The 10,267-nt window shown below is 37.1% G+C and overlaps 1 long non-coding RNA gene across 1 annotated transcript; it reads left to right on the top strand.

Annotated features, from left to right (window-relative positions):
* The first annotated feature begins 1,172 nt into the window (after positions 1 to 1,172).
* Positions 1,173 to 9,070, top strand: LOC137623770 (uncharacterized). Its single transcript, XR_011040628.1, has 4 exons — positions 1,173 to 1,557; positions 1,818 to 1,906; positions 4,780 to 6,945; positions 8,664 to 9,070. It is a non-coding gene; the product is annotated as an uncharacterized lncRNA (long non-coding RNA).
* The last annotated feature ends 1,197 nt before the right edge of the window (positions 9,071 to 10,267 follow it).

Genomic DNA, 10,267 nt, shown 5'->3' on the forward strand with positions numbered 1-10,267 from the left:
TCCTTGGCCTAAGTCATTTGATATACCTTGCCTGTCAGAGATCGTAGGCAACTTGAAAGAGTGCTGTGTCCAGTTAGAGCTCTGAAGTTTTATTTAGCTCGGACTAAATCCTTACGAGGTGGATCTGAGGCTTTGTGGTGCTCAGTTAAGAAGCCTTCATTGCCTATGTCAAAGAATGCTTTGTCATATTTTATTAGATTTTTAATCCGAGAGGCTCATTCTCACTTGAGTGAAAAAGATCGTTGCTTGCTTAAGGTTAAGACGCACGAAGTAAGAGCTATAGCAACTTCTGTGGCCTTTAAGCAAAACAGATCTCTGCGAAGTATTATGGACGCGACCGTTTGGAGAAGCAAGTCGGTATTCGCGTCATTTTACTTAAAAGATGTCCAGACTCTTTATGAGGACTGCTACACACTGGGTCCATTCGTTGCAGCGAGTGCAGTAGTGGGTAAGGGTTCTACCACTACATTCCCTTAATTCCAATATCCTTTTAATCTTCTCTTGAAATGTTTTTTAATTGGGTTGTACGGAAGGCTAAGAAGCCTTTCGCATCCTTTTTGATTTGGCGGGTGGTCAAATGTCATTTCTTGAGAGCGCCCAGATTAAGGGTTTTGATGAGGTCCTGTTGTATGGGTTGTCGCCCTAGATACTTCAGCTCCTGGGAGTCTTTCAGCATCCTAAGAGGATGGCTGGGCTTCGTGAGGAAAGCGGACTAACAAGGCAGAGTAATCGTTAGAGTCAGCTTCCTTACCAGGTACCTATATTTATTTGGGTTTTGTTATGATATAACTATCAAAAACTCTAAGCGTATACGCTGTAAACTGTATTAATACTGGTCTCTACCCACCACCATAGGTGTGAATCAGCTATTATATATTCACCGGCTAAGTTTAATATTAAAAATGATATTTTGATTATAAAATAAATTTTTGAATATACTTACCCAATGAATATATAAATTATAGAGACCCAGCGGGATGAGAAGAACTGGAGCTGTTTACATGTATATGCGGTATCTGGCCGATAGTTGGCGCTGGTGGGCACACCCGCTACCTTCATGGCGATCGCCCGCGAGTTTTTGAATTCTGTCGAGCCGTCGGAGACGTCAGCTATTATATATTCACCGGGTAAGTATATTCAAAAATTTATTTTATAATCAAAATATCATTTTTCCTTACTATACAAACCTGGTTTGTCTATGTAATATGAAAGGCCAAAGAAGTAAGGTTATCCAACTTAGAGTAAGCAAGACCTACTTTTTGTGTATCATTTTCAGTGCTGTTCCTCAGCACTTGTTTCAACGGTTTTCACAGATGATGGCAACAGACAGAACAGTTAGTGTTATAAGATTTTTAATTATCTAAATTTAAGTGGAAGTTACGTCCTGAACTAATTAAAAGTCTTTGACTTTAAGCAAGAGAAAAGCCATCCCTTCTGGAGCAAGGCTGGAGCATATGGGAACTAAATGTCAAAATCTAGAATCCACACCAAGACTGTCAAAAAGACCATACATATATTCAGTTCTATAGATACGGAGAATAATGAAAAATTCTTAAGGTGAGTAGGGTGTAAAACTGTTCAATTTAAAGCAATGCAGTAGTACCTTGGCGTATGATTTATATAAGAAATAACAGAAATTCCCTCTATACATTCCACAAGTGCTTAAGTAAGAATATGCACTCATATTTAAAAGTTTTTATACAATGTGCCGTTGAAATTTGTCTTTGGAGCATTTTGGTTTTCTCATAATAATAAGGATCATAGTACATACTGTATCGTGTAGTGTGACTTACAATAAAGATCTCCCTCTTTTCCAGGTGTGAGTATTTGTCAACCAATTGTGGACAGTTCTGCATTGTCTAGGGATATCATATATTTGAAGAACTACTTTTGGATTCTTTAATTTGTGAGTATTTTGTCGTTAGTATTTTTTGTAATGAAAATATTTGTTACTCATCTTGGCTACTTAGATATCAGACTTGCTTTAAGGGATATTTGTTCATACACATAATACAAACCTTCAACCATTGGTAAGACTGTGACTTCATCGAAGGTAGAACAGCCGTTCAAACTTTTAACAAGGTATTAGTAGTAGCTAGGGGGTAGGTCCTTCCCACCTGCTATGTAGCATAACCTTCAGTTGGACTTCGACTGTCGGAGAGTACAGACATACTTCTCATCGGGCTCCTCTGGCTGTTTTAATCTTTTGTTTTTTTTTTAATTAATTTCATTAAATGGAATTGTAGACCAAATCCATAGAGGATTCATTGACTAGACTCATCAGAGAATAGCCAGATCCTTGTGGTGTGCAGTGCCTATCTAACTAAGGCAAGTGACTCCCCAAAAGAGATTAGTTCATCAAACATTTAACTGGGCTCCACAAGGTACTAGAAGAGTTTCAGACCCAGGTCTACATGGCTGAGAACTACGAAGCGTGAAGTGGGAGATGATGAGTGGAGAAGTACTGAGACGACTGGCGAAATCTAGGCGAGACCCTTTGTGTCAATAGGCATAGGCGGAGATGATGGTGATAATGATGGTATTGTAGACAGTTATGTTTGAGTTGTGTTAATGGAAAAAAGTCTAAATTATGCAGTGGGAAAGAGTGTGGTACCAGGAACCTTCTTTCAAGAGGCTCCCATAGCGGAAAGAAACATTTTTCACACAACTCTCATTTGAACCGAGCATCGGTTACCTCCCTGTCACTTCTCTGGTGGAGACTATCCAGTATCTCCTCCGAGCGAAAGGCTTTTTGCGAGGCAATGTACAGATGTCTCGATATCTGTGAAGATCCTCTGCATCTTTCTACCAAGAAAAAATCTTCAGACCAGCATATCCAGCGTCATTTGAAGAACCAGAACGAATTTTACAAGCACGCGCTTACAAAATCAGGGTGATTGATCTGACACTGGCCTTCAGAACAAACCTGTCACCATTGCAAGTCTTGAAGGCTTGATTCTGGAAGCACCAGCCAACCCTTACCACTCACTACCTTTGTGATTATACCCATAAGTCCCAGGATACTTTTACCCTTAGGCTCCTGGTAGTTTTTCAGCAGGTTGATTAGCAAACCTACCTGTGTCATCGGACAAGAAGCATCTCCTCCAAGATAGCAGTTATGACGTAAGTCCAGGAAGAGATGTAAGAATGTCAGTCATTTTTCCACTTTTGTTTCCCTTCTCTTAGGGTGCAGCGGCCGTGCTTATATTTACTGGATTGGACATTTGATGCCGGTAAGCATCCCAACCAATGAACTTTTCTGTACATTCTAAGTATATAGCTTTTCTGTATATTTCAAGTATAGAAGTATATCTCCTGTCCTCCTTTCAAAGATGATGATGACTGGAGATGTATACGAACCCATTGCTTTTAATGACCATACATTTCAAACTTTTATTATACTGTAGATATAGGTTCTTCCATGACCGTCTGGCAAGATTTGGTGGAAACCTAGGACATCGTTTTCCCAGGTTTCGAATTTGGCAGGAGTCATTACTTCCGCTCCTTTTGTATGTCAAAGTCTTTTGCCGTTCCGGTATTTAAACCAGCTAGTGTTGTTGTTGGACATCATGCCTCAACTGTCCTACAAGTTTAAAGGTTTAAAGGCCACTCATGAATGGCAGAGGCAAGGGACAGTCACATTGTCCTATCAAGCAGGACTAGGCCCTAGAGACTGACCATATATACATATGATCAGCGCCCAACCCCCCTCTCCATCCAAGTTAGGATCAAGGAGGGCCAGGCAATGGTTGCTGATGACTCAGCAAGTAGACCTATAGGCTCCCCCAAACACTCCAACTTTAGCTTACAATGATAGTGAGGTTGCAGCGACCAAAGAGACTAACGAGTTTGAGTGGGACTTGAACCCCAGTCTGGCGATCGCCAGTCAGGGACGTTACCACATTGGCCACCACAACCCTAGGTTTAGGCTCGAAGTGGCTTCTCAGTGGACTGTCCATTGGGGACCAGTTTACTTATCGGTCTTTTTCTTCTTTTTCTTAAAGCTTGTCCCTATTTGGGGTCGTTGTAATGTTCTTCAACACATTCTTCCATTTGCTTCGGTCCAGTGCATCTTCCTCGCTCAATCACAGCTCCCTCATATCTCACTTCACACAGTTAATCCATCGCAATTTTGGTCCATGTATCCCTTTCCTACCTGGTACAGTAGTCCCATATCCATCATCTTCCCTATTGGACTGCCTTCCTCTTATTTCTTTATATGTCCATACCATCTCGGTCTACTTTCCCTCACCTTGGTTGAACCTGGTGCTATTTTGAGAGTGCCTCTATGTTCGTTCTTAACTCTATCCTTTCTAGCAAGTCCACATTGCTACCTCAACTTCATCATCTCAGTTACATCAATCTTGTTCTCATCTCTCCTCCTAGTTGTCCATGTTTTGGACGAGTACAGCATTGCAGGTCTCACAGCCTGGCGCTGGATCTTGCACTTTAGTTTTATTGACATCTTTTGATCAAACAGAACTCTGCTGTATTTCCTAGTTACTTATCAGTGACCTTGTAGTAATGACCACCACCTTGAGTTCAGCTTCACTACTCCCATTTAAGGACTTAGGTTTGTATAGTTAAGAAAAATACAAATTGCTAGAAATTGTTTTGATATTCTGATCATTGTAATAAATACTTAAATGTAAAATACTTTTGACATAAAGAACAGATAGTTTTTAATGTGTCATACATTGAATTTTCTCATTTAGGGTACTGCCATTCAAAAAGCAAGTATCGTTTCTTTCCATATTCATTTAACTTCCTTTTTTTCAGATTTCTTCATTCCGTATCAAGATCAACATGAATTCACCAGAATTGGAAAACTTGTTCCTCATCATGACAGTTCTGCGAAATTTACAGTTTCTTGTTCATGAGGTAGCTCCCTCCGAAACAAGGCCTAGCTTTAGTCCACCTTCTCTTAAAATCATCTGGATATATCATGTGGTCTTTGAAAGCTTTGTTCGAGCTAGATATCTCGGGAAGTCCTCTGTTACGCATTTGAAATTGAATCAAGCAACAAATAGAGATTGATAAGATTGACCACGTTGATCAGCAGAGATACGAAAATGTCATTAGAATTGTGGTTGATGAGATAAAAAGAATGAAGTTGCTCTGATCATCGTTAGAAAGCCTTCCATTTATGCACTGTTATCAATGCTGCTCTCGAGCACTTCTTCCAAGTTATCATGGATGATTACAAAGAGCGCTGAACATGTATTACCATCAAATTTCTTTGAAAATAATTCCTGAAATTTATGATTGGAGCTTTAGTCATATCCAGCAACTACAGTACTGTATTACTTTAACAATTTATTTCTATTATGACTTATTTAGAAGATATTTTTCAAGTCTCTTTATTGAAGGAAGGAAAATTGTCTCCTTAATGATTTGCATCAACAAGGAACAAACACATGGTTGTATGTGGAATGACTGGCTGCCATCTCTAATGAAGTTTGTTCAGTCTTCCAAAGCAGTTGGACCTCCGAAACTGTAACCATGAAAGAACACCTCTCAAGACATTTAATCAGTGATGGCGAATTTAGTGACTAAATTTTGTTCCTCGACTTTATCAAGTTGAAGTCTTTCAGTCGTGACCTAGAAAGTTTGGAAGAGTTGTCAAAAATCCATCCTGCATTACCATTACTGTTACTAGCTAAGCTACAACCCTAGTTGGAAAAGCAGAATGCTATAAGCACCAGGGATCCAACAGGGCAAAATAGCCCAGAGAGAAAAGGAAATAATTAAACTACAAGAAGTGTAATGAACTATTAAAATAAGATATTGTCTTTTAAGAACAGGAACTACATTGAAATAGATCTTTTCATACATAAACTATAAAAAGAGATTTATGTCAGCCCATTCAACATAGCTTTCGCTGCAATTTTGAACTTATGAAGTTCCACCGATTCAACTACAGGTACAGCATTAGGAAGATCATTCCACAAATTGGTCACAGCAGGAATAAAACTTCTACACAGTATTAAGCCTTATGATGGAGAAGGCGTGACTATTAGAATTAACTGCATGCATAGTATTATGAACTAGATGGTACGCTCCTGGAAGTTCTGAATGTAAAGGATGTTCAGAATTATGAAAAATCTTATGCAACATTCAGCATAACAAACTAACTGAACAACAGTGCCAGAGAGTCCTATCTAGATCAGGAATAAGAAATTTAATAGACCGTAAGTTCCTGTCCAACAAATTAAGATGAGATTCAGCAGTTGAAGACCAGACAGGAGAATAATACTCAAAACAAGGCAGAATGAAAGAATAAAAACACTTCTTCAGAATAGATTGATCACCAAAACTCTTAAAGGACTTTCTCATTAAGTAAATTTTTTGTGCAACTGAAGAAGGTACAGACCTAATGTGTTTCTCTAAAGAAAATTTGATATCAAGAATCACACCTAAAATTTTAAAAGAACCATACAGAGTTAAAGAAACATTGTCAATGCTGAGATCCAGATGTTGAAGAGCCACTGTTCTCTACCTACTTACAATCATACTTTGAGTTTTGTTATGGTTCAATTTCATCTGACCTACCATATTGTGTATATGTCTGTTAAAGTTTTAAGAAAATAGAAAAACTTTTGTGGAGCAGTAGGATATGACTGAGAAATGTCTGATTGACAAAAAATGGGTTAGTCATCTGCAAATTTTGAGTGAATTATATATACAGAACTTTAGAGTGAAGAGATATGAAGAAATGTATTGCATGACTAAAGACACATTTTGCTCTGTGTCCAATACAGTAAACATTGTTAAGAGCAAACAAGACAAGTATGATGAATGTGTATGCAGAAACAAAATCGGAGGCTAGGAAAACAAAGTTTGCAAGTTTAAATGAAACTTCAAGATCTGCCAAAGCATTCCATGTAGACGTGACGCCAGAGACATGGGAAGCAATACAATTTATTAAACGACGGACTTACTAAGGTGAGCATTGTAAACTACAATTTGATTTCCTATAAAGGATTCTTCAATTCCTTAATGTTAATTTTTCCAAAATTGTTATTGATATATTTCAGTTCCTGATGAAATAAACTTTAAGATCAATTTGTTCTTGCGTGAAATACAAACCCTCTTTCTTTAGCATAACATACCTTATTAAGGAGAGCTGGAATGGTAATTGTAGTTTTGAAGCAAGAGAGCTCTTGTTTGTATACCGGGGAGTTGGGGTATCCACCAGTCTTCAGAACGAAGGCTCCTCATTATTCTTCCAGCTGTAGTTTGATATGAATATGTTTACTACTCTTTTTACCTTCTACCTCGATTGTATTCAAACATAATACATGCTTATGTCATGCGTTATTTCTTTGTTCCTCCAAGATTGTGTCTATTGTAGGCTCTAGAGCATTTAAATATGTAGCCCTGACACTATACAATAAGCTCCCACTAGACATCCTGAAAAATTAGAAATATTAAGGCTTTCAAGATGAAACTGAAGACTTTCATGTTCCATGAGTGCTTTGATAGTGTCGATTTGACAATAAACAAGCAATATGCGGTGTGGAATGTCGAAAGCTTTCAAGCAACTATGATAAAATGACTGTGGAGGTCCTGTAGAGAGTAGGGTTCCCCTGCTGTATAGGGCCAGAAAAGTAGCCCTTAAAGTAAAAGTAAAGTAAGTAATGAACGAATAATGTTTGAGGCTTAGTTTTTGTAATACCACTGTAGTGCAATGGTGAAAGTTAAATCAATGTTTGAGGTTTTAGTTTTCATATTGTTTACATCCACCTATTGTTCTTATCATTGCCCTTTCGTAGGAGTATAATTTCATTGAAGCTGGAACTCGGTTGTTAAGATTCATAACGAGGTGTCGGTAGTTACTGGCAAGTGGCAACCCACCAACACACTTGAGTTTAGTTTGTTCTGGAATTTAATGATCTAATGTTTGAAGAGTTTGGAATCTAGAATAGTTTCATGAAGTCAAGTCTTCATTGTTTTAATTGAAGGATTCTTGTTCATAGTTTATTTTCCTTTTGGTTTCATAGCTTCACCCTTCGTTTGGTTTTTATTTCCTTGTATTTTGGCTTTGCGCTTATGTTACTTTTCTATTTCTTTTGTTAGTTTTCTTTTTCTTTCGTTACTTTTCTTTTTCTTTTTATAAGATACGGTATTATAATTGTTACTTTGTTTTCTGTTCTGGATATTTGCAGTTCATGCAAATGGTTTTAGTTATTCGAATTTATTAGCATTTATTCCAAAGGAAATAATCTTGGAATGTTCATATTGAGAAAGAATGGAAGGTTGTCTAAAACATTAGTTGGGTTTTTGGAAGGAACGATAGATATTTTTTATCCAGATATTTTGGATTTGGAAAATCTCCGGCCTAAGAAATTTTTATCCTGATATTTTGGAAAATCTTGGGCCTAAGATATTTATTGGTAAATAATTATACTAAACCACCGAGTTAACTTAAACGTAAATAAGTATGGTGTTACAAATGTATGTCAGAAGTTTTGAAAATTATCTGAACTTTTATGATGAAACTGCTCCACTGTATGATATGTTTTTATTGAGCATTTATATTAATTTTTTAGGGTTATAAATTGATATGAAATATTTATAACCATTTTACTTGCTAAGAATGTTTTGTTGAATGTTTTAATGCAAATATTTTTAATACCAAAATTGTTTTTATTTCCTTTCAGATATCATCTTGTGTGGTATCAAATGCCGTAGAATGAAGCTGTAAAATCTCCCTCAACTACAGACCAGCGCTCAAGTCTTCAGCATCCTTTTAACTCAACAAGGGGAGCCTGCCAGCCTCCGTGCTGGGCCATAGCATATATGCAGTTCAAGAGTCTTCATGGGATTGAATTTGAAAATCTTCTATAACCCTAGCATTATTAGTTTTGATATTAAACTTTCAATATGAAGTTTGAACATATCTGTTTGTGTGTGTGTATGTATGATGGACATTAGACTTTAGATACATCAGGTTCATCATTCATATACATGTTACTAGTTCCTTGATTTGGAAGTCTGTCTTCTTCTATCTTCTAAGCTTGACACACTTTGTATTATAGTATGGTCTTTCTCTTCAGTTATATGATAGGATTAGGTCCCTCAAGATTTCTCTTGCTTGAGGGTACACTCAGACACATTATTATCTATCTGTTTTCATATCTCCTTACCTCATTTGGGTACTTTTATAAGGGCTTATAGAATCCTGTTTTTTCAACTAGGGTTGTAGCTTAGCTAGTAATAATGATAAAAGAGATTTTAATTTCTTATTAATTGAAGAAGGGGCTTCATTTTCAGCTAGATTGATTTTGAGTGAAAGTGGGAACATAGACGTGGTTCAGAATTAATAATGGTTTTATTAGCTACAGTTCTTAAGTAAATTTGAATTTATTGGGTAAATTAAGGTGCTTATCCAACTAGGGTTGTAGCTTAGCTAGTAATGATGAGATGATAGTAATAATAATGCAAAGAAAAGACTGAGTACTTGCTTGAGGTACGATCATTTAAATATCTGAGTGCTTGGATGATGGAAATGCTATTGAAGATTTTGATATATGATGTAATCAAAACCATGTAATTTTTAATTAATTTTATCACAGAAAGTCCTCAACTTACAAACTTAATAGGTTCAAAGATAATATTTTCAAGTCAAATTGTTTGTAAGTTAAATTTGATTCAATTATGTCTTAGGGTAGGATTCACCTAATTCACATGACTATGATTTTCAGCTGCAAAAGTAAACAAATAGTCCATTAAAGGCTGCTCATGCATGGCAGAGGCAAGGGACAATGACATTGCCTTATCGAGCAGGACAATGCCCTAGAGACTGACCTTATATAACATATGATCAGCGCCCAAGCCCCCTCTCCACCCAAGCTAGGACCAAGAAGGGCCAGGCAATGGCTGCTGATGACTCACCAGCAGATAGACCTATAGGCTCCCTCAAACTCCCCATCCTTAGCTCACAAGAATGGTTGCAGCAACCAAAGGAACTAACGAGTTTGAGCGGGCCTCGAACCCCAGCCTGGTGTTTACCAGTCAGGGACGTTACCACATCAGCCACTACAGTATTATACTATATTGTTTTATTACAATATTTCATTATGAGTTTTGATACAATACCTGATATTTATATCAGTTGCATTTGCATTTATATCTATTGGCTGAATTGCCTGAAATAATTTGAGTCGTTAAGGGTTTGTAAACAACCAAGTGTCAGGAAGTGTTTAAACTCATTATGGATCATTATGAATCTATTGTTGAAATAAGGGTTTTACTTGAATTCAAG

The sequence above is a fragment of the Palaemon carinicauda genome, chromosome 30, assembly GCF_036898095.1.
Source record: "Palaemon carinicauda isolate YSFRI2023 chromosome 30, ASM3689809v2, whole genome shotgun sequence".
NCBI lineage: Eukaryota > Metazoa > Arthropoda > Malacostraca > Decapoda > Palaemonidae > Palaemon > Palaemon carinicauda.